The following is a 27,316-nucleotide window of genomic DNA, read 5'->3' on the forward strand; positions in this document are numbered from 1 at the left end:
TGTAATTGACAGAAATCATAGACTAGGGTCTTTCGAAAGAAAGAATGGTACCCATTTGCCTATTTATTGTTTGGATAAATAAATAAAAGACTGTGTAACCTGTTACTAAATAAGTTAAAAGAGAAATGATGGCCAAACAAAATATGCGGAATAAATTTTTAATCTCAAGGTAACTCCCTAAATCCTAGGTGTTACCTTTTCACAAGAAAAGAAAGTGGCTGGAAAGAGTTGTGAAGAGTTGCATTCCTGTTTTTTTTTTTAATGGAGATATGATCACTTTTTAGACCACAAACAAACAGAAGAAGCCCAGCAGCATTTCTTGGGTACAGTTACTCATCCTCTCAAATGTTGCAAAATACTGAAGGGAAAGGAAAACCAGAAGTTGAAGGTGGGGGGGCTTGGTGGTTTAAAAAATATGGTGACTAACTGACTTGTGCTGACTAATATTGGTGAACTCATAATGAGTAACAATAGTGAATTTAGAAGGAATATAAGTAGAAGGAGAGCTATTTAAAGGTTGCTTTAATACAAAAGGCAGCTGAAGTGGTCGCAATAAGGATTCCCCTTAGGGAGATTGAAAAGTAACTCTGTTTAAGCTTCTTAGGAAGTTCTGTCTTTTGAGAATTATTACAAATATGGCTTCTTTTCCACTGGCTTCCTGGGGGGAGCTTGCTTCTTGTTTTGCATTGAAGAAATACCATAGAGGTCCATTAAGCAAGAGCAACCAGTTGATCAAAACAAGGTTGGCAGTGATGTCTGTGAACCGAACCATAAAAGGTTTGTTTGAATTTTTCTTACTTGGATTTTTTTTTTTCTTATCATGATAGAAAAAAGTACAAGAACTGACCAACCATCCTTTTCATAAACATAGATGCTATCTTTTTAAAATGAAGGATCATGACATTATTTATGAATAGAGAAAACAGAAAACTAATCAAAATGTGCAAGGACAGGATAGTCTGTTGTGGAATTTTCTATTATCTGTGTGTTAATCAAAAAATGTTTTGTTTTCATTCTTCTTGAAAATATTTTTTAAATGTTATTTTCCTTGAAACTCCATTTTCCTAACTTCCCTTGACCCTGGGCCAGATAAGGGGTCTGGAGAAACCATCCTGAAGGGCTTCATGTTTTATTTAGGAAAAAATTTATCTTAGAGTTTTGCTTTCACAATTAGAGAAGATTGTTTATTTTAAAGGGAAATAGTTTTTTAAATCGAATTTGATTATTGTATTCTACTCTTCAGCGTTTTTGTTGGTATATATAAATGAAAAATGAATTCAGAGGGATTTACAGGGATGTTTGGTGTAAGAATTGCCTCAAGCCTTTGCAAGACACCTCAGTCCAAATTGAGGGTGTCTCCTGTTTTTATGTCTTTTGGTTTTGGCCAGTGCCAGGTATTACAAGTATCGTCTCCCTTATGCATAATCACTATTTCCAGTTTATTCTGAAGTACTATAATCGCGTATTATGTAAAATTCAGAGATTGAAGGTTTTCCAATCTCCTCTAGGTTTAGCACTTTGGAAAAAGGTTAATAAACAGCACGACTATTTTTATTTTGACATGGAAGCCCCCTGAATGAGTTTAACTGTTTTATGTTTTAAATTCATGTTAGCAACGTTTGAAATACCTTTCCTAAAATGAAACTTCAGTATTGGATGGAACTTAAGAGTCTTGGGTTTATTGGAGCTTTTCAGCAGAGAGCAGTGATGAGCTGAGGAATATGGATGACCAGGACTGTTTTATTCAGGACATTATTGAATGGACCAGGAAATGCTACAGATATTAATAAATACGATTGGAGTGCAGAAGCCAAACCTTGTTGGAACTGGTGAACTCCTAGCTATTTGGTTTTAATTTAAAAAGGAACCTTGGTTTTGACCCTTGACACACAAAAGGAATCTAGAAGTTATTATTGAATAGCTAACCGTGTATTTAAGCAGTAAAAATCACTTGGGTGTCCAGCATCATCAGAGTCATGCAAACAGGGTGGAAAGCATGTTTCCTCCTTGCCCAGAGTTACTCTTTGAATCTTAGGCAGTTTTCAAATGCGTAGGAGGATGGACAGTTTTTATGTCGGTCAATGCTAAAGAGAATGGGTTTCCTCAGACTGCAGAGATAATAGTGACACAAAGTAATGGCCTAGTAAATGTGTTGAGTTGCTGGATTCACAAACCTTGTCTTAAAATTCTGGAATGATAGTAAGGCTTGAATCCTGAAAGAAGACATTTTTTTCTTTTTTTTCTTTTTTTTTTTGAGACGGAGTTTCGCTCTTGTTACCCAGACTGGAGTGCAATGGCGCGATCTCGGCCCACCGCAACCTCCGCCTCCTGGGTTCAGGCAATTCTCCTGCCTCAGCCTCCTGAGTAGCTGGGATTACAGGCATGCGCCACCATGCCCAGCTAATTTTTTGTATTTTTAGTAGAGACGGGGTTTCACCATGTTGACCGGGAAGGTCTCGATCTCTTGACCTCATGATCCACCTGCCTCGGCCTCCCAAAGTGCTGGGATTACAGGCGTGAGCCACCGCGCCCGGCCCTGAAAGAAGACATTTTAAGAAAATAAAGCAAACAGTATTTTATATAATGAGACTTAAATCACAGAATAAATTGTGCAGAGACGTGTGCCCATTGGAGGTATAAAATAAGCCCAAGAAGTAATTCTATCAGGTGATGGATGCTGGAAGTGTGAAGAGGTGTCTCTCTGGTCACTGAAGAAAGCAGAGTGCCATCTAGTGGAATCATTTCACTATAACATTACAGTACACAATAACTTACAGATTTAGGTTCTTTTTTTTTCTCGGTTACAGAAATTGGGTCTTGCCATGTTGTCCAGGCTGGTCTTTAACTCGTGGGTGGGCTCCAAGCAATCTTCCTGCTTCGGCCTCCCAAAGTGTTCCGTGCCTGGTCAAGATTTAGATTCTTTTTTTTTTTTTTTTTTTTTTTTTTTTTGAGACGGAGTCTCGCTCTTGTTACCCAGGCTGGAGTGCAATGGCGCGATCTCGGCTCACCGCAACCTCCGCCTCCTGGGTTCAGGCAATTCTCCTGCCTCAGCCTCCTAAGATTTAGATTCTTAATAAAACATGTAACAACTGATTTTCTTATTCAAAGAATGATTTTTTTAAAGCTTTTGATTTTGAGCTAATTTAGAATTTGCAGAATTGTGAAAATAGTACAGAGAGTTCCCATATACCCTTTGCCCAGCTTCCTCTGTTAACCGTGGTATACTTATCAAGGCCAGGAAATTAACATTGGTACAGAACTACTAACTGAACTGCAGACTGTATTTGGATTTCACCAGTTTTTCCACTTAGGGCCTTTTTCTGTTCCAGGATCCCATCCAGGATCCCACAGTGTTTTTAGTCATCACGTCTCCTTAGGCTCCAAATCTGAGACACTTCTTCCTCAGTTCAAAGAGTGTTAACTAAAAATGCTTCTCTAGGGATTGTGGCTGTTATAAAATACATTTTGAAAATATAGGAGACTTCAAAAATTAAAAGGTAGTCATGAAATAAGAATTTTGACCTAGAAATACTTATTCTGCGTGTCCACCCCCTACCCCATCTTTTAAAACAGCTTTTTATATTTGCAAAGTACTTTATAAGTTTTACTTATTCCCAAAAGTTATGAGGGGCATAAACAAATCTTTGACAATTTCCTCATGTTACTTAAAAGGAAATTGAGCCATAGGGGAGGTTTATATTTTTTGCCTTAACTTGTGTAGCAGTCTCTCACACACTGGCAGGTAGAAAAAAGGACAAGAAATTGCAAAGTAATTGAAAAATGAACCTTATTTTGCCAACTCTTTTTTTATTATGACAGTATCTGAGTTTTAAAACAAAAGACAAATTACACTGTCTAATGAATCAATATTTTATTCTTCAACGTTTTCAAAATGTTTGCCACATCTAAGCATCATATATATTTATCTAGTTTTTAAAGTAATAGTTTGGGCTATCTAGGAGTGCTAAACTTTTTGCTGCCTTAAATTTTGAAAAAAATATTTCTATTACAATTTTTTTTTTGAGATGAAGTCTCGCTCTTGTCGCCCAGGCTGGAGTGCAATGGCGTGATATCGGCTCACTGCAATCTCTGCCTCCCTGGTTCAAGCGATTCTCCTGTCTCAGCCTCCTGACTAGCTGGGATTACAGGCACCCGCCACCACTCCCAGATAATTTTTGTAATTTTAGTAGAGACAGTTTTACCATGTTGGCCAGGCTGGTCTCAAACTCCTGACCTCAGGTGATCCGTCCACCTCGGCCTCCCTAAATGCTAGGATTACAGGCGTGAGCCATGGCGCCCAGCCTTTACAAGTTATTTCTTAAAAATAGAAGTAATTTTTTGATCCTGAAAGAACTTCCTGGTTCTGTTGCACTCCATGTAACATGCTGTGTATGGGAGATGAGAATAATAAATTGGGGAACCAGTTTGAGGCTTATTTTATTGGTTTATGGCTTCATTCCCCAAAATACTGCCTTTTGCACTGTGTGAGTCTTCTGAATATAATGACCACAGTGAACTCTGGTGTACCTGAAAGGAGGGGAAAGGCCTGGAATTTCCACAGAGGATGTAATGTCTTCCTTTATCCCTGCTCCACACCCACTTTCCCCAAATCAACTCTAGTAAATGTGGTGATGTGATACGAAATAAAACTGCCTCCCAAACTAAGGAGGAGGCAAGGGCCTCAACCAACCAACAAAGACACTTTACTCAGAAAGCTCACCATCAGGTTGATGATGGCGTGAGGGAAGGATGGATGTGCTATGTCTCCAACAACAGGCCTTTGAGCTGCAGTCAGCCCATGAGGTAGCCAAGCTCCCAAGGCTGGGTGCCTTTGGAAGCTGGCGAGTCTCCTTTCCCAGAATGCTCTTCTTGGCTGGGAGGTAAAAACGTGTTGCTTTTCCATTGATGATGTAATTGAGGCCTCTCAATTTTTTTCTCAATTCATTTTAATTTTAGGCTTCACCTATATGCATTGGTAAAGTTATTTGGAAGTGAAAGCAAACATAGAATCACCTGCCTTTAAGGCGACGTAGGGAAGCAGAGAAATTTAGTGTCTTTTTAGGTTTCTTACCTGCCTTGAAGGCAGAGAAATTTAGTGTCTTTTTTCAGGTTTCTCACCTACTACTAGGAACCCTCCTCTCTCTGTCTCTCTCCCTCTTTCCCCAGACCCTCCCTGTGTCCCTTTCTCCCTCCCTCCTTTCCCTTTTCTCTCCCTGTCAGCCCCCTCTCTCTTTTCACTGTATCTCCCTCTCCTTTTTCTCCTTTCCTTACGACTCAGGCAACCCAACTATTCATGGGGCTTGGGGGTGGGGGGCTTTTGGTGTCCTCCTACCCTGTCCTCTCTTTTCTGACAGAAACAAACTTGCATGTAGCATTTAGGCATGTATTTGTGGCTGGTAGCTATTACTCCTTTCAGATAAAATACTTGAAACTTAATGGATGCCTTGGGAAGGTAATATTAAGAACTGATTATTTTGGGCTTGTGAGTGTTCGAGCAAGAGCATTTCACTACTGCTCAGTTGTTCCCCACACCAGGGCTGAGCTTGCCAGTGTCTAATCACATGAGAAGCACCCAAAGTCAGTCTCATAAAAACTACTGATTATAAAATGGCCTCCTTCGGAACGCAGGAAGCAAGCATTTTTCAGACCTCTGAATGAAAGGAGACTTTCCAAATGAATCCATTTACACAGTGTACTAGATCATATTACATCTCATGAACCGAACTGTAAAAGCAATGTGAAAACATTCCGAAGGAGATGGGAGAAATAATTTGTCTGTTCAGCTATATACTTCTACAACTTTCTATTGACAAGTGTATTGGAGATTGGATTTCCCATAGATCATTTTTACATTAATGTTTAGCAGATTCTATTTTTCACAAACCTCCATCTTTGGCAACATGAGTTTATCATTAAGCATTTTCAGTAACATTCTGGCTGTCTGTATATTTCTTCCCTAACAGCAAGTGGGAAAAGAGTTGTATTGGTTCTTCTTGCAGTTGTCTGTAATTAAAAATGGCTTTGTGCTTTTTAGGGCAACCCTTTCAAAATGGTGTAAGTTGGGCATTTTATGCACAGTGTTATATGCCTAAAAAATGGTGTGAGAAAAGGAGGGAGCCATGTTTCCCCTATAAATATTGATCGAAGACATTTCACTTTGCAGACGTTATGTTAGTACAAATTCTCTTATTCCTGGTTAATTTCCTTTCATTGACGTTCAACAAATGTGCTTTGTTAACCTTTGGCTATAGTAGTAGTTCTTCAGTTTTTAAAGATGAACTTTTATCACTGCAAACCAGGAACACTTAAGTGCTTATAGAATCAGGCTGTTGTAGCGAGTTAAACTGTTGAACTGTTCCCAGGATTGTTTGTTGTTTCGTGCTTTTGAATTCCTGCATTTGTAAGTGAGCAGTTTCCCTATTTATGTACTCTGCAGTTCTTAATGCTTAATAAATGTTAATATTCCATAGCTACTCTAGAGGGTTTCTAGAGCATGTAGCATTATCAAGTTTAAAGCCTATGAGAAGAGTTTTTGTGGTATTTAATGAATACTAAGGTTTTCTGTGAATTGGAGTTAATGAAAAATTCATTTTTTTCATGTACTCTAAATATCTCATGCTTTAAAAATAGACTGGTCTTGGCCGCATTTGGTTTTTGTGACCTTTCCTTCATTATTATTTGAGAATGTTACAAAATAGGATCTTTGCTGATACTTTGCATATATCATAAAACTATGTGATTCTCCCATCATCAGTATTAAATGAAAGCGCTTTTTTAAGCCTCGGATTTTCCTTGTCTGTATCATACACGTTTCACTATGTGCTGAGCAGAGGTGTTGAATAGCATATAGCACCAGGCCCAATGTGGCCTTCTCCGCATCCACAGTGTGAGCCTTCATGCTCATCTTACATGATTATCACAACCCCATACTTAGCAAGAGAGTTCCCAGCCTATAAGTAGATTTATTCTATCTTAAGCCTTGGCTTATATGAGAGACGTTTGTGGCATCTGGGAGATGAAGTCATGGAAATTTGATTAAGAAGAAAAAAGAGGAGGGCATATTGTTTGGTCTGTCCTGTTTTGAGGTGAACAAGGTCTCTAGGAACTTTTTCTTAAAGCCTGTGTGAATTTGTGTTATTTTAGAAACCCTCTTTCCTCTTACCCTTCTCAGGAACTGCATACTCAAAGATACCACGTATTTCGCAATGAGAGTTAGCTAGATGTATCCCTCCCTGCTTTTTTTTTCAAACAGATGGAGAAACTGAGTCCTGAAGGGTTATAACATCCTTGAAGTTATACAAAGAATTAAAGTAGCATCTGGCTTGTCTAGGAGGTCAAGATGAGAAAGACTTCTTGATCGACTCCCTCTTAAAGAGAAATGCTTTTGCTCAGCATTGTAAGTATTGACCTTCTGATTATATCACTAATGCTTTTTTTTAAAAAAATGTTAAAGCTTACATTGAAAAAATACATATGCCACTTTTAAAATGGAGGCTTTCAGCAGCATTTCGATATATCCATATGTTATGGTTTGGGCCAAATTAACCAGCCAATTTCAGATCTGTGGTTTTTTTTTTTTTTTTTTTTTTTTTTTGGAAAGCTTAGGTATATATTCAGTTGAACTTTCTGTCAAATCACAGCTTGAAGAAGCTATCTCCAAACTGCTTTTCATGTACTGGTTAAATTAAGGATGCTTCTCTCAGGCACAGCTCATGTTCTCCTAATTTGGGCCGGCTATCCTTTACTGGTGCTCCCCATGCTGTGCCTGTTTCTTGTCGCCTCTGAAGCATCACGCTGCCTGTGACCTTTCTGGTGCCTCTCTGTCCTCAAGTACCTGGGCTCCTGGAGGGCCTGGGTCAGGGCCTGAGCTCAGGATCAGGCGGGAGCCACACCAGAGAGCCCTCTCTTCTTGCCCACCCCTGGAGAGTCAAGGTCCTCAAATTACCTGGCTAGAAAGCTCCCCTGGGATCTCTGATCACAGCCAGGGCAGAGAATTCTTGTTGTAATGAATGAAGGACTCATCTCTTTGGGGAGAAACCCAGAAAGTAACATGGATGATACTAACCTTTACTCAGGGCTCATATTTGAGGTCCACGGAGAATATAAGAGATTTTCCCATATTCTCTCATGGGTATTTATTTGTTGAATATCTGTCTGTTGTGTGCTAGGCTCTGAAACAGTTATTATACATTTCATCTGTATTGCAACTCTGTGAGGAAGAGATGATTGGCCTTATTTTAGAAATGAGGCCATGGATACTTAAGAGAACATTCAAGTTATTTGCCCAAAATCACATTGTAAACGATAGAGAGGATATGCATTACCTTCACTTGTCTGATTTCACCAAGCCCATACCAAGAAAAGAACATATATCAAAATGGATGTTGAGTTTGAGATTTCCTTTTTTATTCGTATATCAATATAAATGACAAATTTTTTTTTCAAGGCACATTTTTCATTTTGCAGAATTTTTGGGTAATAGTGACATTGGAAAAATATTTTTTGAGGTCCCACTTTACACCAGATCCTGTCTAGGTACTGGAGATACAGCAGTGAGCATATGCAAAAGTAAGTTATTTTTATCAGGTTCTGAGATAAAACTAGAAAGGAGCTTTATCTGTGCATATTTCATCATGTTCTTTCTTTAATAGCAAGGCATTGAAACATAGAGCCCAAGATTAATTGCTGTTATTTTTCCATTGACTCACAGAATTACCGAACTAACAGGGTACTTCTGAGGTTACTTAGCCAGCTTCTGAGGGTCTGGAGAGAATGCCAACCTAAACCATTCTTTTATTAATAATTTTCAGGGAGAAAGATTGCATTAGGCCTTTGTGGTAGCTGCTGCTTTAGACCTTACAGCCTGTTGTGATGATGATAAATTATTTCTGCCCCATCAGAGTTGGATGGAATAAATGTGATTTTTAAACTGAATATATGAAAGACATTTTTAAAATCCTAAATTCTATACTTTTATCAAAAATACGCACCTTCAGAGGTTATGAAATGAGAAGCAGAGTCCCAGGCAGGTGATCGCACACCTGTTTGATACTGGCGTGGCCTGAATCGTACCCAGTGTGATGCCAATGCCTGACAGTTTCTGCTGCCTTTCTATCCCAAATCGATTGGTCAGTTTACCCCAGTTTGCAATGCAGTTTAGAATCTCCCAGAAACATCTTCTAGTAGTTTTCTTAGCCCTCTTGTAGTTGACTTGACTTTGTTTTTTGCTTCCAGAAAGCTCTATGCTTCATATGGACTTGCATACCAAGTTTTTGTTCATCTGTTGGTCATTATAGTTAGGAGAGCCTGATGTCCTATTATAATGGAATGATTGGTTCCTGGGCTACAGACTTGAGTCTTTTTTTTTTTTTAACCTTCCCATGTGGCAATTTGCCATATGCAAAATTTAAATGGTAGCCAGTTTCACCTAAAGTTTCAGATTCCATCACTGTGTTTTTCCCTTGAAAATATAGATTATTCCCCATCATGAGAATGCCAGTTGTAGAGGAAACATCTCCTAAAAGAATAACTTGTCAAATTCTGATAGAAATGTTTCATTAGAAGTCTCCTCATCTGTGAAATAAGGGCATGGGTGGAGAGGTTTATGAGGTTACTTTGAGCTTTATGAGTCTGACTAAATTGGGGAAGTACTGCAGCCATTCAGTTGGGTGCCACGACTTTGTTTCCAAACTCACGCTGACTCCACTCAAGTGCCCTGCCTTGGATTGGGAATGACTGGCTTGTTGTTGTCCTGAGGAGCCCATGCCAGAAACTCAAGTCACCTACTTTGGGGTATCTGAGGGCAGTGTTTTTCAAACTTGTGTGTGACAGCTAAATTTTCTTCAAAGGAATAAAGAATTTAAAAAAAAACTCCTTGTCAATTGCCGGCACAGACTGTGTCAGCACTTACCCTGTGCCTGGGTATTTGCTTCTTGTACAATGGAGGAATCCCAGAGGGTAGCATCCCAGCAGGTGGTTCAGAGGGTAGTTGCTTTAGTTGGAGAGAGAGTGGTGGGCGACGCCATGGCCTTCTCTGGCCAGCTTTACTCTTAGACCTGATCCCTTCTCCACCCTCCACCCCGACCCCACCTCCAGCCACACAGTTTCTAGCTCATTTCATAGAATGAAACATTTCAAATCCTTTGCCCTGGCCAGCCAATAGGAATTTGGATGGCTGCACTAACCACTGTGGTGTGTGACAGCCCAGGCTCTGAAGCTGGAAAGCTGAAATTTAACCCATCAGCATCCTCCCCTCGGCTTTCCCCAACCATAAGCTCCCCTTACCCATTATCTGATTGCTGCCAAGAAGATTGGGAACTTGTCTGTGACAATCTGGAAGATCCCAGATCAGGTGGTCTCTTCTGTAATTCAAAAGGATCCATTAACTGAATGAAACTTTAGATTTCAGCAAGAACTAACCTAAGATGAAATTGATAACCTGAATAGTCCTACTATAACCATTAATAAAATGAAATTCATGGTTTAAAACCTCCTGAAAAAGGGATCTTCAGACCCAGATGGTTTCAGTCATAAATTCTAACATTTAGGGAAGAATTGACAGTCTCTTCTAGAATAAGAGGGAAAACATTCCAACTTATTTTATAAGACCAACATTACCCTGATACCAATGACAGTAAAAAAAACAAAACAATGGTGACGAAACTACAACAGACCAGTATCCCTTATAAACATAGACAAAATAAATTCATCAAAAAAATACTAGTAGCATTATCCATCACATTTATAAACATTCCCTTCTTTTAATGTCTATGATCTGTAGTGATATTCCCTCTTTCATTCCTAAGTTGTGTTTCCTTTTTATTTTTTATCAGTCTTTCTGGAGCTTTAACAATTGTATTGATATTTTCAAAGAATCAGCTTTTGGTTTCATTTTTTTTTTCTTTTTTCAATTTCATTGCTTTCTGCTTTCCATTTCCTTCTTGCTTTGACTGTATTTTGCTCTTCGTTTTCTAACTTACTTAGGTGGAGGCTTAGATTATTGATTAGAGACCTTCCTTGGTTTCTAATATAAACATTTAATGTTGTAAATTTATCTATAAGCACTATTTCAGCTGTATCACACATTTTGATATATTATTTTTCCATTTTGTTCAATTTTTTTTTCACTTGAGACTTTCCCTTTGACTGATAGATTATTTAGAAGTGTGTTGTATAATTTCCATGTATTTGGAAATTTTCCTTTTCTTTCTGTTGTTGATTGCTAGTTTAATTTTATCATGACCAGATGACATACTGTGTATTATTTCAGTTCTTCTCAATTTATTAAAGGTTTATTCTTTAGAGTATGGTCTATCTTGGTGAGTATACCATTTTGGCACCAGGGACTGGTTTCATGGAAGACAATTTTTCCATAGATTGGCGTGGGGGTGGGAGGGATGAGTGGGTCGGGGGGATGGCTTCGAGATGAAATTGTTCCACCTCAGATCATCAAGCATTAGATTCTCATAAGGAGTACAAAACCTAGATTCCTCTTTTTCGCAGTTCACAATAGGGTTTGGACTCCTATGAGAATCTAATGTTTCTGCTCTGATCTGATAAAAGGCAGAGCTCAGGTAGTATGCTCACTCGCCTGCTAAGCTGCCTACAGAAAATTGCTGTGCGACCCGTTCAGGTACTGGTCCATGGTCTGGGGGTTGGGGACCCCTGGGTTAGAGTATTTTATAAACATTAAATTTAATTGATTTGTGCTGTTTTCTGTTTTTTTGAAATATATTACTGAGAAGAGTGTTGAAGTCTGCAGTTACAACTGTAGATTTACCTATTTCTCCTTTGTATTCTGTCAGTTTTTGCTTTGTGCATTTTGAAGGTCATTTGTTGGGTAGGATTGCCATGTCCTCTTGGCAAATTGATACTTTTATTATTATGTGTTGTTCTTTTTTGTCCCTGGCATTTGGCTTTCTTCAAATGTGCATTGTCTAAATGTAGACACGCTAGCTTTGTTTTCAGCAGCTTGCAAGTTACACTTTTTTCATCCTTCTGCTCTTAACCTACCTGCCTAAATTATATTTCAAGTGAGTTTTGGTTAGACAGCATGTGGTTGGTTCACACTTATTTATTCATTCTCACAGTCTCTGCCTTTAATTCTTGTATTTAGACCATTTCAGTTTAATGTAATACTTGATATGTTTGGATTTATGCCTTCTGTTTATTCTCTCTTTTTGTTCCTCTGTTTTTCCTATTCTGTGTTTTTTTGAGCTATTTGAATATTTCAGTGTTTTATTTTTTTAGTGCCTGCTTTAGGGATTACAATTTGCATAATCAACTAGAATCATTCACAGTCAACTTAGAATCACTTTGAATGGACATGTTATCACTTTAAGTGGATTGTAGAAACCTTACCACCATATAGGTTCCTTTGTCCTCCTGTCTTTTATTACATTATCTGTATTTCACCTTTATTGAAGGATACATTTGCTGGATATAGAATTCCATATTATGTTTCTTTTCCTTCAATGCTTTAAAAATATTGTGCCACTTCTTTTTTCCTCTATGGTTTCTAGTGACAAATCTATAACCATTTGACTTTTTGTGCCCAACAGATGATAGGGCATTTTTTCTCTCCCTGCTTTCAGGAATGTTGCTTTCATCTCTGGTTTATAGCATGGTTTTGGGGGGTTAATCGTAGATGAGGTTCACTCTGGTTTTTGAATTTGTACATATATGTGTCTTGTGAAATTTATGAAGTCTGCAGCCATTATTTTGTGCAATATTTTTCCAGTACAGCATAGCTTTCTTTCTCTTTTTCTGGGACTTCTATGACACAAATGGCAGACCTTCTCTTATTGTCCCCTGAGGCCCTGTTTGTGTTTTATTTTAAATCTTTTTTTCTCTTTCTTGTTCAGATTGGCTTATTTCTATATATTCATCTTCAAGTTTGCTGACTTATATCCATGATGCCATTGAGCCCATCCTGGTGAGTTTTTTATTTTGGTTATTTTATTGTTCAGTTCTACAGTTTACAACAGTTCTTCATATATCTTTTATTTCTTTGCCCAGACTGTCTCTTCCATAGGTTTCAAGATGGCTTAGAATTGGTTGCTGGAGCATTTTTTTGTAATAATTGACTTAAGTTTTTGTCACATAGTCCAAATGTCTGTCATGTCAGCCTTGGCGCCTGTTGATTGCATTTTTCCATGCTGAGTAATTTTGAATTTATCCAGGGCATTTTGAATATTATGTTATGAAACTCTGGATCTTGTCTAAATCCTATGAAGAAGGTCAGTGTTTTTGTTGTAGTAGGTAGTTGATAATGGTTAGGTTCAGAGAACAAGTTGCAACCCACCATCTGTGAGCTGTGGTCCTGTGTTAGCATTTGCAGAGCCATTTGAATGTATCGTGTGTGTGTCCCACAGTGGCCAATCTAGGAGCTAGGTGCTTCAGTTCTCAAAGTCATTGGTAGGCTGTTTCGATGAGGTCCACAAGTGTCGATCTGAGGAGTGAGCCTGCAAGTTGATAAGCAACTTTATGGAGTCTCTTTCTCGAGCTCTACAGTTTCCAACGGTTCTTCTTTATATCTTTATCTCTCCCTTTGTGCTCTCTAGTTCATTACAGTTGCATAAGGCTTCCCTTCTGGGTCATTTAACTAGGAATCTTGGACTTTAGTTACTCTACTTTGCCATGTCCTTTCATAACTGTGCCCATGTCCCCAGGGCCAAGCCCCTGGAGGACAGAAACACCAAAAACAGTGGGATTTGGCCCCACTTTCTTGGAACCATGTCTCTGCTGAATCCAGAGGAAGGTTTTCCTCCCTCAGAGTTCCTGTCTTTGCAGGCTCCCCTTGATGCTGGCTGCTGTAGCCACTGCAGGGTTCCTTGGGGACTGTGGCCTGAGAGAACAGAGAAAAGGAAAAAACAGGATTTCCCACTCTATTCTGTCAGCACCCAGGGTCTGCCGACAGTGTGTTGAGAGCAGGCTTGGGCACACTGATGAAAAAAGAAGAAGGAACTGTCAGTTGAGTGGTCTTTCATGTTCTGGTCTTCCTTCTTTTTTTTTTTTTTTTTTTTTTGAGATGGAGTCTCGCTGTTGTTACCCAGGCTGGAGTGCAATGGCGCGATCTCGGCTCACCGCAACCTCCGCCTCCCGGGGTCAAGCAATTCTCCTGCCTCAGCCTCCCAAGTAGCTGGGACTACAGGCGTGCACCACCATGCCCAGCTAATTTTTGTATTTTTAGTAGAGACGGGGTTTCACCATGTTGACCAGGATGGTCTCAATCTCTTGACCTCGTGATCCACCCGTCTCGGCCTCCCGAAGTGCTGGGATTACAGGCGTGAGCCACCGCGCCCGGCCTCTGGTCCTCCTTCTTAATGTGCCTGCTCCTGCTTACTTTTCAGAGTCCTCGTATAGCTGCTCCAAGCATTCTCTCTGAGGTTCAGAGTTGTGGGCCCTGGGAAACACAGGGTGGCATGTGCTGACTCTGTCCATCCTGTGTAGAACTGGAACCTCTGTTTGATTTTGAATATGGAGAAGTATATGAGTCTAAACAATGGGCATCTTAACAGCCCCCTCAGCGCCACTCTACCCAGCTTTACCTCTTTGCTTGGAAAAGCATCCTTAGGATCCACAGACACGTTTTAGGAGTAAGGTGGGGTTAATGCTGCCAATTAAAAGCATTACCTTACCGTCAGATGAAACAAAAACTTGCTTCTTGACTCTACAGCTAAAACTAAGTTGGGAGTCTTTTTTTCTCATTCACCTTTTTATTAAAATGATAGTTCCTTTTCAAAGATAAGAGTTATACATACATAGTATGTCAACAATTTCTGAAATCTTTTAGTCCAGCTTAGAAGAGGACCAGGAAGATACTGCTTATGTAAATCTGAATCTAGCAGACACCCTCTCCACTAAATTAAGAGATACTTCTCTAAAGAAGAGCTTTGTTGTGCAAATTTTGCAGTGCCATGTTTTCGATTTTGAATGTTGCATATTCTTATAATTCCTGTAGAAGTGATTCTTGTGATAATAGTTTTAAAAGTGTGAAAATCAAGACAACAGGCTTCTATGAAACTCCGAAGGGAAGTTGTGCATATGTCCCTTAATAGCTAATGGCTAAATGGTTAAAGGTGTTACCAGGGTGGTGAATGATATTCAAAGACCTGTTGTTCAGGAGGGGTGGGGAGCAGGAAGCTCTGTTGGTGTAAGTGGAGAATGGAATGTTTTAGGGAGCGGGGTTTTGTCATTTCCAGGAGCAGGGCTGGCAGCACGGTGGGAAGGTCTGGCTCCAGCTTGAGCCCACTCACAGGATGTCAGGGGGAAGTGTGACTAAGGTCACGGCCACGCCACGTGGTGGGCCAGCTGGATCCAGAGCAGGAGCCGTTGTGGCCACACATCCTGAGTTTCCATGGTCTAATGCATTGGGCTTGAAAAAAAAAGGGTGGATGCAGGATGCTGGCTGGGCCTGTGGAGTGTGTGGGCCGTAAGTCTTAAGTGACAGTGGGTGGAGATTACAGCATTTCATCTGCTTTTCCTTTGACACCTTTTAAAGATACAACCCACAGTTTTCAAGGATGTATGCCAGTGTCTGCTAGGGGGATCCTGCAGTAGATCTTAAACCCTATAGTATTCTCAGGAGCACAAGGAAATTTTTATTTGGGTACCATTTACAACAAAGGTGGAGATTTAAAATGAGACTAGGAATTTGAAATGCTGTTCACATTAAGCAGTTTATTAGGGGGTTATTTTGAAATCATTCTTAAGTAATTTTAAGATGTTTCCACATCTCAAAAAAATACATTTTTCTTCACTTTTCTTTGGAGAAGGGCTGTTGAGGATGTTGAGCAGGTTAGGTTTCAGAATTTCAGCAGCTTTACAGTGCTGTCATCCAGTTTGACAGATTGAATTTGCACTTAGAGGAAATGGAATGTATTTTTAATCACTGGAATGTATTGTACCTAAGGAACATGAGAGAGTGTATGTCAGGTTTCAGCTGTGATTAATATTTTGCTGATGATTTTTCAACTATGTGGCATGCTTACACTCTGCCTCTACTTGAACAATATCTAGTATTTCCTGATTATAACAATGGGAAAGAGTCTTAGAAAATATCAGTCTAGAATTCTTATCCTTAGTCCATTAAAACTTGAGAAGGTTCTGAGCCAAATTTCTTAATTAAATTGAAAGAAAATTTATTATTATAAGTTGTAGGGTCCTAATCTCATTCCCCAGAAAAAAAAAAAAACAATACTTGAAGGAATGAAGACAGGGATTTTCTTCAGATTACTAGGTAGTTGGAAATCAAACCATTTGAGTTCAAGAATCACCATAGAAACTTGGGTGGGAGGCTCTCAGTACTGTGGGGTATATGAGGTGTTATTATTAGACATCGTTGTTGAAGGTGCTGTGTTTTTTTAAGACCATGCCTGGCAAGAATTCATCAAAGTGTAAAAAGTATTTCCTTTAATGTGCTACTTATTTATTTAGTTCAGGTGCTCTTCCTAAAAATTAAAAATTGCATTCCTCTTAGGAGAGAAAATAGAATCATAGTCTTTAGTCATGTTATTTTGAATATAATGTCATACTCAAAATACATGTACATACCTTTGAAATCAGGTGCCTAGAAGGGACAGGTATTTGCTTCAGAAGTTATGAATTCCTTAACAGAAAGGGAAAGTGGGAACCAACATTTGAGTGCCTCTTCTGTGCTCTCCTGGAAGCAGGTTATCCATTCTGCTTACGGTTTCTTTTAAGTTTCGTAACTGTTCGTTGAAGTAAATTTATTGGTATGAAAGACACTTCATAGGTCGGTGAGTTTGGCTTCTGTTGGGTGGAGGATGATAAGGAAAGGGTGCACAGATTGGCGTGTTTGGGGACTTAAAGCAGTGGTTCTCAACTGAAGGTGACTTTGTCCATTTGAGGGCATTTGACAATGTTTGCATAGTGTTTGGGGTTTTGGTTGGGGACTGGGGAGATGCTACTGGCATGTAGTGAGTGGAGGCCAGTAATGGAGCCTAAATACCCGATGATGCACAGGATCCCCGCCCCCGCAAAACCGCCCTCCCCAACCAAGTGTTCTGATCCCATATGGCCACAGTGCTGACATTGAGCAACAAATGACTTAAAATTTAACACCGAAAAGAAAAGAAAACCAAAGTCCTCCCCGCTGCATTGACATGTATTCACTCATTCCTGCAAATAGGTGTGTCTAAATATTCTAGACATCTCAAAGAATAGAAACTATTGCTTACTAAGAAAAAGGTTTTACATGTGGTTTCAGAGATTCATGGGTTTTTGTTTGTTTGTTTTTGCAATTTTATAACTTTACTTGATGTATTTGTTGGTCAGCAATTAGTTCTCATCCACATTGACTGTCAGATTTTTGAAAGTGGTAACAGGTACCTAGGTAACCAAAGTGTAGAGCTTATTTGGTGATCTTCATCCTCATTGCGTTTTCTGGACAACTACACACAGATTCGGTGTGGGACATTACTTATTCCTTTGGCCCAGACAGCTTTGTTGAGTCTGGTATCAATGCGCACATCTGGGGTTCCCGTCTCCTTCACTGCAAATTTCCGAATCTCCCTGAGTGGCTGAGGGGCACGCTTCTTGAAACCTACTCAATGGATGCGGTTGTGAATGTCGACGGTGTATTCTTGGGTCACCACCTCGTTGATGGCAGAACTGCCCTATTTCTTCTCGCCACCCGTCTTTGTAGGAGCCATTGTGCCGGGTCCAAGTTCGAGATCCATTGTTTTTTAGGTTTTCACTTTTAGGATATACTTCTTTTTCTCGAGCGTGAATTTCTCATAGTGTCATTTTGGCCCCTTCCATTTCCAGTTAAGCTTTCTATCGTGGAGGTAATAATTAGCTGGGGGCCATTCTGCTGAAGTGTACTTTGTTCAAGTTCTGTAGAGGCTGCTATTAAATTGCCCCCAGGCTTTAGATAGCATCAACACAGTAAGGAGTGCTACAGTATATTCACATTATTTACATTCTTACTAGGCATATAAAGATAGTGGGGTGGCAAAGACAGAATATAACGCTCCATAAGAATACTGCCTTGTTGGCATCCAATCGCATTATATGGGGTTCTTGATAATAAAACCCTTAGAGGTCTATTTTTAAACGTTTAGATTGTGCCTCAAGACTCACGTTTGAGTTGTTCAAGGCTTAGCAGTTGGCTGTAATCCCATCCGCCATCCCAACCTTGCAAAAGGTAACAGAACCATGGTATCTGGGGCAATACATCATTTTTAGGCATTTCTGGTGACTTATCTCCAAATGTCAGGGCACGAAAATGAATGAAGAGATAGGATAGAGCTGGTACGAGAGAAGAAACCTGGAAAGTAGAGAATGGGAAGGTTTGTGAAGAATGGCACAGTAGGGAAGAATGTAAAACAAACCAACAGTGATTCATTCAGCATGCCAGAAATCCTTTAGAGCACATGGCTAGAAAGCACCACATTGCATTAGACAGTGGGGTGAAGCAGAGAGGGTGAGGCAAGGACCTGGCCCTGGGATGGAGCTTATGTTCTAGATGGAGGAAATCTCAGTAGAAGGTAACTGTGGTAAGTGAATGAAACAGATGAAGCTGTGATGTGGGAGCATTAACAAAGAGTAGGCTGTGTTAGGGACCTTAAGAAATTTGAAAGAAGAGAATGGAAGGGATTTAGCCAGAACTGGAGGGGCAGGTAGAGGGAACAGCAAATGGAACAGTCTTGGCTGCTGATTTTTATAAAATGAAACATTTTATCATAGTCCTAAGACAAGCCTACGTGTCTGCTTCTCAGTTTTAATTGCGACAGGTGCTTTGGTTACCTGGAAAATCACTGCCCTCTTAAAATTATATTTTAAAAAGATACCACCATCATCTCTACCAAAAAAGAAAGTATGTGAAGGTATAAAACATCGTGAATTGGTAATGTCTTTTCAGTTATAAATACTAAAGTTCAATATTTAAAAAGACAGATCTCCCCCCATACCTTTTTTGAAAATGTAGAGTTGTAGGCCGGACGTGGTGGCTCACGCCTGTAATCTCAACACTTTGGGAGGCCATGGCAGGCGGATCACGAGGTCAAGAGATCGAGACCATCTGGCCAACATGGTGAAACCCTGTCTCTACTGAAAAAAAAAACAAACAAAAATTAGCTGGGTGCAGTGGCAGGTGCCTGTAATCCCAGCTACTCGGGAGGCTGAGGCAGGAGAATCGCTTGAATCAGGGAGTTGGAGGTTGCAGTGAGCTGAGATCAGGGCACTGCACTCCAGCCTGGTAATAGAGCGAGACTCGTCTCAAAAAACAAACAAACTAAAACAAACAAATAAAAAACCCCAACTGTTGGCCTGAAAATACTTACATTTTCAATGGCTTGTCTATTTTCCTATTGATCTTTTTTAACCTCTTGAGGTGAGAGAAGGTAGTGAAAAGGGTGGTAAGTAGCTTTCACTCAGGGTCTTTTTTTTTCCCCTAGAATTCTAATCTCTCCAGAGGACTTTGTACAATTTTTCTCATTGGGGTTTAAAAAAAAAAACTTGCCATAAAACTGATCATCTTACCCATTTTAAGTGTCCAGTACAATAGTGTTAACTGTATAGTATATGTACCTTGTTGCACACAATTTTTTTTTGACTTGGCCTGAGTTAAAATCTTATATGTGGCCGGGTGCGGTGGCTCAAGCCTGTAATCCCAGCACTTTGGGAGGCCGAGGCGGGTGGATCACGAGGTCAAGAGATCGAGACCATCCTGGTCAACATGGTGAAACCCCGTCTCTACTAATACAAAAAAATTAGCTGGGCATGGTGGCGCATGCCTGTAATCCCAGCTACTCAGGAGGCTGAGGCAGGAGAATTGCCTGAACCCAGGAGGCGGAGGTTGCGGTGAGCCGAGATAGCGCCATTGCACTCCAGCCTGGGTAACGAGAGTGAAACTCCGTCTCAAAAAAAAAAGTCTTATATGTGCCTCTAACAGGGTGACTCTTGAGTGAGACATTTAGGAGGGAGAAAAAACAATGTGGAGGGGCCAGATGAAACAAGATGAGCACAATGGAGATAACTTTTGAAACTGATTACAAGTGCAGTGGTACGATTTTGGCTCACTGCAGCTTCCACCTTCCAGGCTCAAGCGATCCTCCCACCTCAGCCTCCCGAGTAGCTGGGACTACAGAGGCATACCACCACACCCGGCTAATTTTTGTGTTTTTAGTGGAGAATCGGATTTTACCATGTTGGCCAGGCTGGTTTCTAACTCCTGACCTCAATTGATCTGCCCACCTCGGCTTTCTAAAGTGCTGGGATTACAAATACATTTTTTAAAGGCAGCAGAAATAGACAAAGCACAAATCTTATTTTAGGATGCAGTTGGTGTTCTTAAAAGGTCAGAGGAAGAGCTGAATATATATGGAGGTCAAGTACAGCAGCCTGCAGGGTATGGGGCCAGTTCAGGATGGAAAGTAGAAGCAGTATTCAAGAAGGGGCACAGATAGAAATTCCTGATCTAGCTAGATTTGGCTGTCATAAACCCTCCAGTGAAGGGCCATTTCCTATGAAGCCTGTCTCTTCTAAAAGTTGGCCCACTGCTTCCGTTGTCCTTTATGGCTTCTTGATACAGCACCATCTCCACGCGACACTTGTCTGTTGCATTCTCTCAGCAAGATGATCAAGAATTTCTTCAGCAATTCTAGGATCTCCTCATTTCTGGGACACTTTGGTTTTTGCTCTGAACATCTGATGAAGTATCTCTCTTCAGTGGTTGGGTGCCTGGTGCCATCTCTGTATTACCTTTTGAGATTTGTTTTCATTCTGGTGTACAGGATTCACCTTACCCTGTTTATCTCTGAACTATTGACTTCTACAACTTCACATTTTCTGTAAACTCCAGCTGGAGCTGCTGAGAGCAGAGACTTGGGATATATCTCAAAAACCTCAAGAATACACTTTGATGTGAGAGCGCCAAAGATGGTCCTAGCAACCCCAGGAGTAGAAAGGCATCCCTTTCAGTTCTGTGACAAGGACCAAGATTCTGAAGGGCAGAGACTCAGAGCTCAGGTCTTATCACCTTTCTGAAGGTGGAAATAGATGTAGTGATCCTTGCCATCCTGATACGGAAGTATGTATATATCCCCTCTCCCCCATTTACTTTGTGACTTTCATGGTTTTTCCCTGGTAAATCCCCAAGTGAGGTCTTTAAAAAATGTGAGAAGGGAAAAGAGGATAAAAAGCATTAGATTGAGATTGAGGTAAACATAACAGCATAACTGCAGAGCTTGAAGAAATGTGATGTGGAGGGCAATTACACTAACCCTGTTAGTATAATTACCACTGTTAATAGTGACTTGGTGAGTAACTTATGTGTAGATTTCCCATTACTTACAACCTGCTACTCCATCTACCTCTCTTAAGCTGTAGTATTTCTTTAATGGAGGAGGGAGGAACGACGTTGGCTTACAATTTGCTGCTTAACCTATTATTTGGTTCTCATATACTGATTTAACAGATAGGTATTGAGCACCTACCTTTGTTAAACCTAGAGCAAGATGCTGGGGCCAGTGCAGTAGGCAAGATAAACTCAGACCCCACTTCTAATATAGGAACTGCACTCTGGCCTGTAGACACGTTCTCCATGGTCCACACAATTATAAACACTGCCGTGTTGTTTTTTTTTCTCTTGAAAAACTGGTTGATTTGGCCCCCTGGACCTGCATCCTCACATGGCAAAGTCAGGGAAGTGGCGGGGGAAGGGGTTGCTGAGAAATGTCTGCTATGGTCAATAGAGGCACATGTTCTACAACCTTCCGTGGCTTCTGTCTTTGATTGTGTTAGTTATTTTTGTTCTTTGGGGAATCTTGGTTCAGATTCGTCCATCTTCACATGCTTCTTTTAACAGGGATCATCCTGTGGGCTGGGGAGCCTTGGATGAGCGCTGGGACAGAAGCTGAGTTGGGATGGGGAGTGTGGCTCCCTGCTGCTCTCCCTGAGAGTGGGTGATGCCCCAGAGCTCTGTCCCAGAGCTGTGCCCTTCATTGGGCCCTTCTCAGGCCACTGCTGCACAGCTTTCTAGCTGCTTAGTTGCTTTGTACTCTTCAGGATTAGAATTTCAGAAAGGGGAAGACATGGCACCAGCTTTTTCTAACTATCCCGCCCATGAACTTCTGTTTTTGACAGGTGTGGTTTTTTTTTTTTTTTTTTTTTTTTTGGGAGATGGAGTCTCACTCTTTCCACTCTTTCATCCAGGCTGGAGTGCAGTGGTGCGATCTCTGCTCACTGTGGCCTCTGTCTTCTGGGTTCAAGCGATTTTCCTGCCTCAGCCTCCAGAGTACAGGTGCGCACCACCACACCTGGCTGACTTTTTTGTGTTTTTAGTACAGACAAGGTTTCACCATGTTGGCCAGGCTGATCTTGAACTCCTGACTTTAGGTGATCTGCCCACCTCGGCCTCCCAGAGTGCTGGGATTACAAGCATGAGCCACCGCGCCCGTCCACCTGCGGCATTATTCCCGCCTCCACACCTGTGTCTTGGCAGCCCTTCCTGCCTAGGGGACCCTTCCCTTCCTGCTCATGGGAGTGCTGCTTACCTTTGAAAGCACAGCCTGCCTCCCCTTCTTGAAGGCTCTGAAGGCTGGGCAGTGTGGGGGGTTGAGGCTGGGGGTGGGCAGCAGAGAGCAGAGTTGCCTACAAGGGCTCTTCTTTCTAGCTTCCACCAAAACAGTTGACTTTATCTGTTTTACATATTGGGCTTTCTCATAAATTTTCTTTGAAGAAAACACTGCAAAGCTTAAGGTATATAATATAAGGCATGTTGTCTTATATTATTTATTATCTTTCCTAATCTTCATACCCGGTTTCTGCGATTCCATCATGAATTCTGGAGAGCAGGGTCTCAGTCCTGTATATTTCTACTCTCCCAGAGCCCAGCCACTGCACTGTAAATCATAAGATTGAAAATAAATATTTGTTGGAGAAGCAAATTCAATATTTTCTTCCCTGATTGTCAGAGCCCGGAGTTTATAGATGATACAAATTTAAATTTTTCATACCCTGCAACCACCTCCTTCTAGTATTTGCTCCTCTTAAAATGTGTAGTGTTGAAAATGGGAGCCATCTTCTCTTTGTCTTGCTCATCCTTCAGGTTCGTGTCACCTATCTCTTAAGTCTGGAGCTAAAAGTAAAGGACAGGTGAGGGGAACAGGTAGTGACAGGCCTCGCCGGAGGAGCATCCCTGGGAGCTCCGAGTCCCCTGTCGTGAGGGAATGCACAGAGGGCTGGGCGCTTTGACGAGGTTTAGGGTGGAGACCACAGTCCTCTCATTCCCAGACTCTTGTTAAGAAACTGTACATACAACATGGTGTCTCCCACTGGAGATCCCACATCCCAGGGCAAGGTAAAAAGAAGGCTGGGCTGGGAGTTGGTAACCCTGATTTACTTGCTAACCCCACTGCTTCCTATTTATTTAATCTTAGGCAAGTCACTAAACTTTGCTAGGTCTGTTCCATCTCACTTTGGGAATTCGATATGGGAGAGCCCTCCCATCACGATTTCCCTGCTGGTTGTGACTCTCCTCTGTGACTCAGCAGACGACGATGTTTTATGCCAGTGTTCCTCTGCAGTTTCACAAGAGGGCACTAAGCCTCAGAGGGTGTGAGCCTGAAAGGGCCAGAGGCAAATACACAATTTATTTCCAATCTCTGCCTTATCTTCAAGTGGGAATTTTTTGTATTCTAATCTTCACTATAGTTATGTTTTCATGCTTAACCAATTTAAAAATTATTTTTACCAATTACATTATTTATTGTCCTTAGATTTTGGTAGTGTAAGTTAAACCCCAAGAATATGGAACATGCTTATCCCCTGGTTTTGTGAATTCCCTGGACTGTCCTCAGACTACTTATGGTATATTTTTCGTGGTCAGTTTTAAATTACAAGGTGGATGGAGATGATACCTCATTATAATTATTGCATATAGCAATTAACTTAACCCCCACCCCGTAACTGTATGCAAAAGATACTGTTGGTTACTCATTTTACAGACAAAAAGCTGAAGCTCATAGATGTTCAGTGAATTGCACAAAGATACACAGCTTGTAAATGGTGTAGCTGGGATTAGACCTGGCCAGTCTGTGTTCTATTATCCTGCCTCTATGGTAAACTGATTTAGGAAAGCCAGTCGATTTTTTTTGTTTTCAGATAATGATCCGAGAATTTTGGTGCTACTTTTCACAGCTAATACATGCCACACAGCATTTTTTTTTTTTTTTAGACGATGTCTTGCTCTGTCGCCCAGGCTGGAGTGCAATGGCGCGATCTTGGCTCACTGCAACCTCCACCTCCCGGGTTCAAGCAAGTCTCCTGCCTCAGCCTCCCGAGTAGCTGGAACTACAGGCGCCCACCTCCACGCCTGGCTAAGTTTTGTACTTTTAGTAGAGATGGGGTTTCACCATATTGGCCAGGGTGGTCTCAAACTCCTGACCTTGTGATCCGCCCACCTCAGCCTCCCAAAGTGCTGGGATTGTAGGCGTGAGCCACCGCGCCCGGCTCACATAGCATTTTTAGAATAAATGTTGATGTCATTTGCAGGCACCTATTTTGCCTGGAGTTTAAGAAACTCAGTGGTGGGGTCTGATGTCCTCAATTATTGAGAACTCAGGTCAGCCTCAGGTCTGTGGCTACGGATAGATTCTACTTGGTGTGTGCAGCTGGCGAATTCCAGAGAGGAACCACCTGGGGCAGGCGGGGCAGGGGCTGCCTCTGACTAGAGTGATTGGTGTCACTGCCAGAGAGAAAATCAATCTGAAGTTTGTCTCGTGATTCTGGATGATGAATCCGCGTAAGCCATGTAGTTGGATGTTTTCAAACAACGTGACTAAGTTACGGAAAGTACAGATATTAAATTTGCTGTAGTGGCTTTGTAGTATTATTTGCTGTTGATGCACCTTGCTTACAAATCATTGTGTTTCTTAGCTTTGTAAACAAAAAGCAAGCACCATTTATTACACACAGTTTAATGTTTGCCAGGTATTTCAATATATAGCCACAGATCACTCTGCGTGACATTAACGACAACAAAGTCTGTTTCTTTGTTGTAAAATATTGGGATCGGCCCATGGGCTTGCTATATATCTCAGTGTGACAAAGGCAGCAATAAAATGTCATGGCGCAAAACAAACTAGCCTGTCTCTAAAGAGAAGATTTTAAACAGACGTATGACATAGAATTAGGCAATTGGAAGAAAGCTTTCATATGTTGGTACTTGGGGACCTACTGATACACTTTTATGGGTGCTCATGGGTTATTTTTCCGTAGTGCCCCACCAAAGCCCCATCTCTTGACAATGCACTAAATCCCATCATCCTGTCATTCAGTGCATTGACAGTGCGCTGAATCCCGTCATTCCTGCAGTTGTCCCTGTGGTCTCTGGTGTCATCTGTTCTTCCACCCATATCTTCTTGCAGCTACTATACCATATCTCTGAAGAGTTCTCTATTTACTGCCTCGCATACCTCTCCTCCATGTTCTGCAGTCCTCACTCCAGTTGACTTGGTGTTCTCCTCCCAATCCCCAAATGACTCCGTCAGTATCACCCAGGACCTCCACATTTCGAATTCACTGTTGAGTCCCCAGTCTTCATCTTTTTCAGCCTACTGGCAGGATCTGGCTCAACTAATCCTGCCCTCTTCCCTGAAACCATTTTTTTCTTTACTTGGCTCCTTGCTGATGCCACACTTGGTCCATTGCCTACCCAGAGGGTGATCCATGCCAGTCTTCTTTAATCCTCCTGGCATTGCCTCAGCCTCTTCATATTCAAGTGCCTCAGGCCTCCACAACTTCTGTACCTGTCATGACTCCCAAATTATCTAGTCCCTTGACACTAAATGTCACTTAAACACTGATGATTTTATCTTGGAACTCTGCTCAATTTCAACCGTTTTTTCTACCTCTCGGCTTGGGTATCTGATTGGCATCTCAAACCTCTTAGCATGTCTAGAGCTTAACTCTCTTCATTTCTTTCTATAGACTTTCTCATCCCTGCCAAACCCAAACTGCCCTATCTTAGTAAATGTCAGTGCCATTTTTTTTTTTTTTTTTTTTTTTGAGACAGAGTCTCACTCTGTCACCAGGCACCATACTGGAGTTCAGTGGCGTGATATTGGCTCACTGCAACCTCCGCCTCCCAGGTTCAAGCAATTCTCTTGCCTCAGCCTCCTGAGTAGCTGGGACTACAGGCTTGCACCACCACGCCCAGCTAATTTTTGTATTTTTTAGTAGAGACGGGGTTTTACCATGTTGGCCAGGATGGTCTCGATCTCTTGACCTCATGATCTGCCTGCCTCGGCCTCCCAAAGTGCTGGAATTACAGGCGTGAGCCACCGTGCTCAGCCCAGTTCCATTTTAAAATTGCAAAATCCTCGTGCTGCTGTTGACCCCTCTCTTTAGCTTCTACTTCATATCAGCAAATCATGTCTGCTCTTCTTTTAAAATATATCCAGAATCTGACCACTTAACAATCTCCGCCGCTACCACCTAGGTCAGGCCACTGTCATGTTTTATCTGGAGGTAATCAGTTGGATGCCCTGTTCTACCCTTGCCTTTGAAATCACTCTGGAAAAGATTCTTAGATCTCTACTGATTAAAAAGCCTCACATGGGTTTCCATTTCTCTCAGAGTCAAGACCGTAGCCCTTGTAAAGACAATGGGCTAGAAAGTCCTATGTGATCTGCTTTCCCATCAATACCACAGTCAGTCTCAGATCCCTCTTCTTTCTCCCTTCATCATTTTGCTGGGGTGACACTGGCTTCCTGTCTCTTTTACAAGTTTTCTCTGCCTTGCCCTCTCATCTGTTGCCTAGATATTTGTGGAACCTACTACTTCTCTTCCTTTAGATCTTTGTTTAAATGCCTCCTTGATCAGAGGGGCTTTCTTTTCCTGATCACCCTAAACAAAATAAGTTGCCCCCAAACCTACTCCCACCCACATATCCCAGGATTGCCTGCCCTCTCTATACTGCTCGAGCACTCATCAGCAGGAGCCTATTATGTATTTATTTGACTGTATTTCCTTCCCCTTTAGACTGGGCAGTGAATTTGTCTCTTGTTCATTGCTGTATCACCTCAAGCTAGTGCTGTGCCTGGAAGTTGGTAAGCACTCAATATACATGATCAAGTGAATTTCCTAGGCAAACTGGTCAGAAATAGGCTATAGAGAATGGAAGAGTGACTGTACCTATCATTTAGTATGCTCTCAATAACTGAAATAAGACTTTATTGGTGATGAAACAAAATGCTATTGGGCATACAGAAAGGCATGAGAAAAGCAGACAGTAAATTTAATGTTAGTGAAGCAAATGTTCACAGTTGGGGAAACAATGAAAGTCTTA

At 41.2% G+C, this 27,316-nt stretch overlaps 1 long non-coding RNA gene across 2 annotated transcripts in view; it reads left to right on the forward strand.

The window, feature by feature from the left end:
* The window catches only part of LOC105714251 (uncharacterized), a 99,489-nt gene that overhangs the window by 41,713 nt on the left and 30,460 nt on the right, over positions 1-27,316 (forward strand). For both annotated transcript variants that reach the window (XR_001106774.2, XR_010338156.1), the window contains exons 2-3: positions 7,253-7,396; positions 12,864-12,934. This is a non-coding gene — a long non-coding RNA (uncharacterized LOC105714251). The remainder of the gene's footprint in view (positions 1-7,252; positions 7,397-12,863; positions 12,935-27,316) is intronic.

This window comes from Aotus nancymaae, unplaced genomic scaffold, assembly GCF_030222135.1.
Source record: "Aotus nancymaae isolate 86718 unplaced genomic scaffold, 86718_ANA_hifiasm-v0.15.2.pri h1tg000058l, whole genome shotgun sequence".
Classification (NCBI taxonomy): Eukaryota; Metazoa; Chordata; class Mammalia; order Primates; family Aotidae; genus Aotus; species Aotus nancymaae.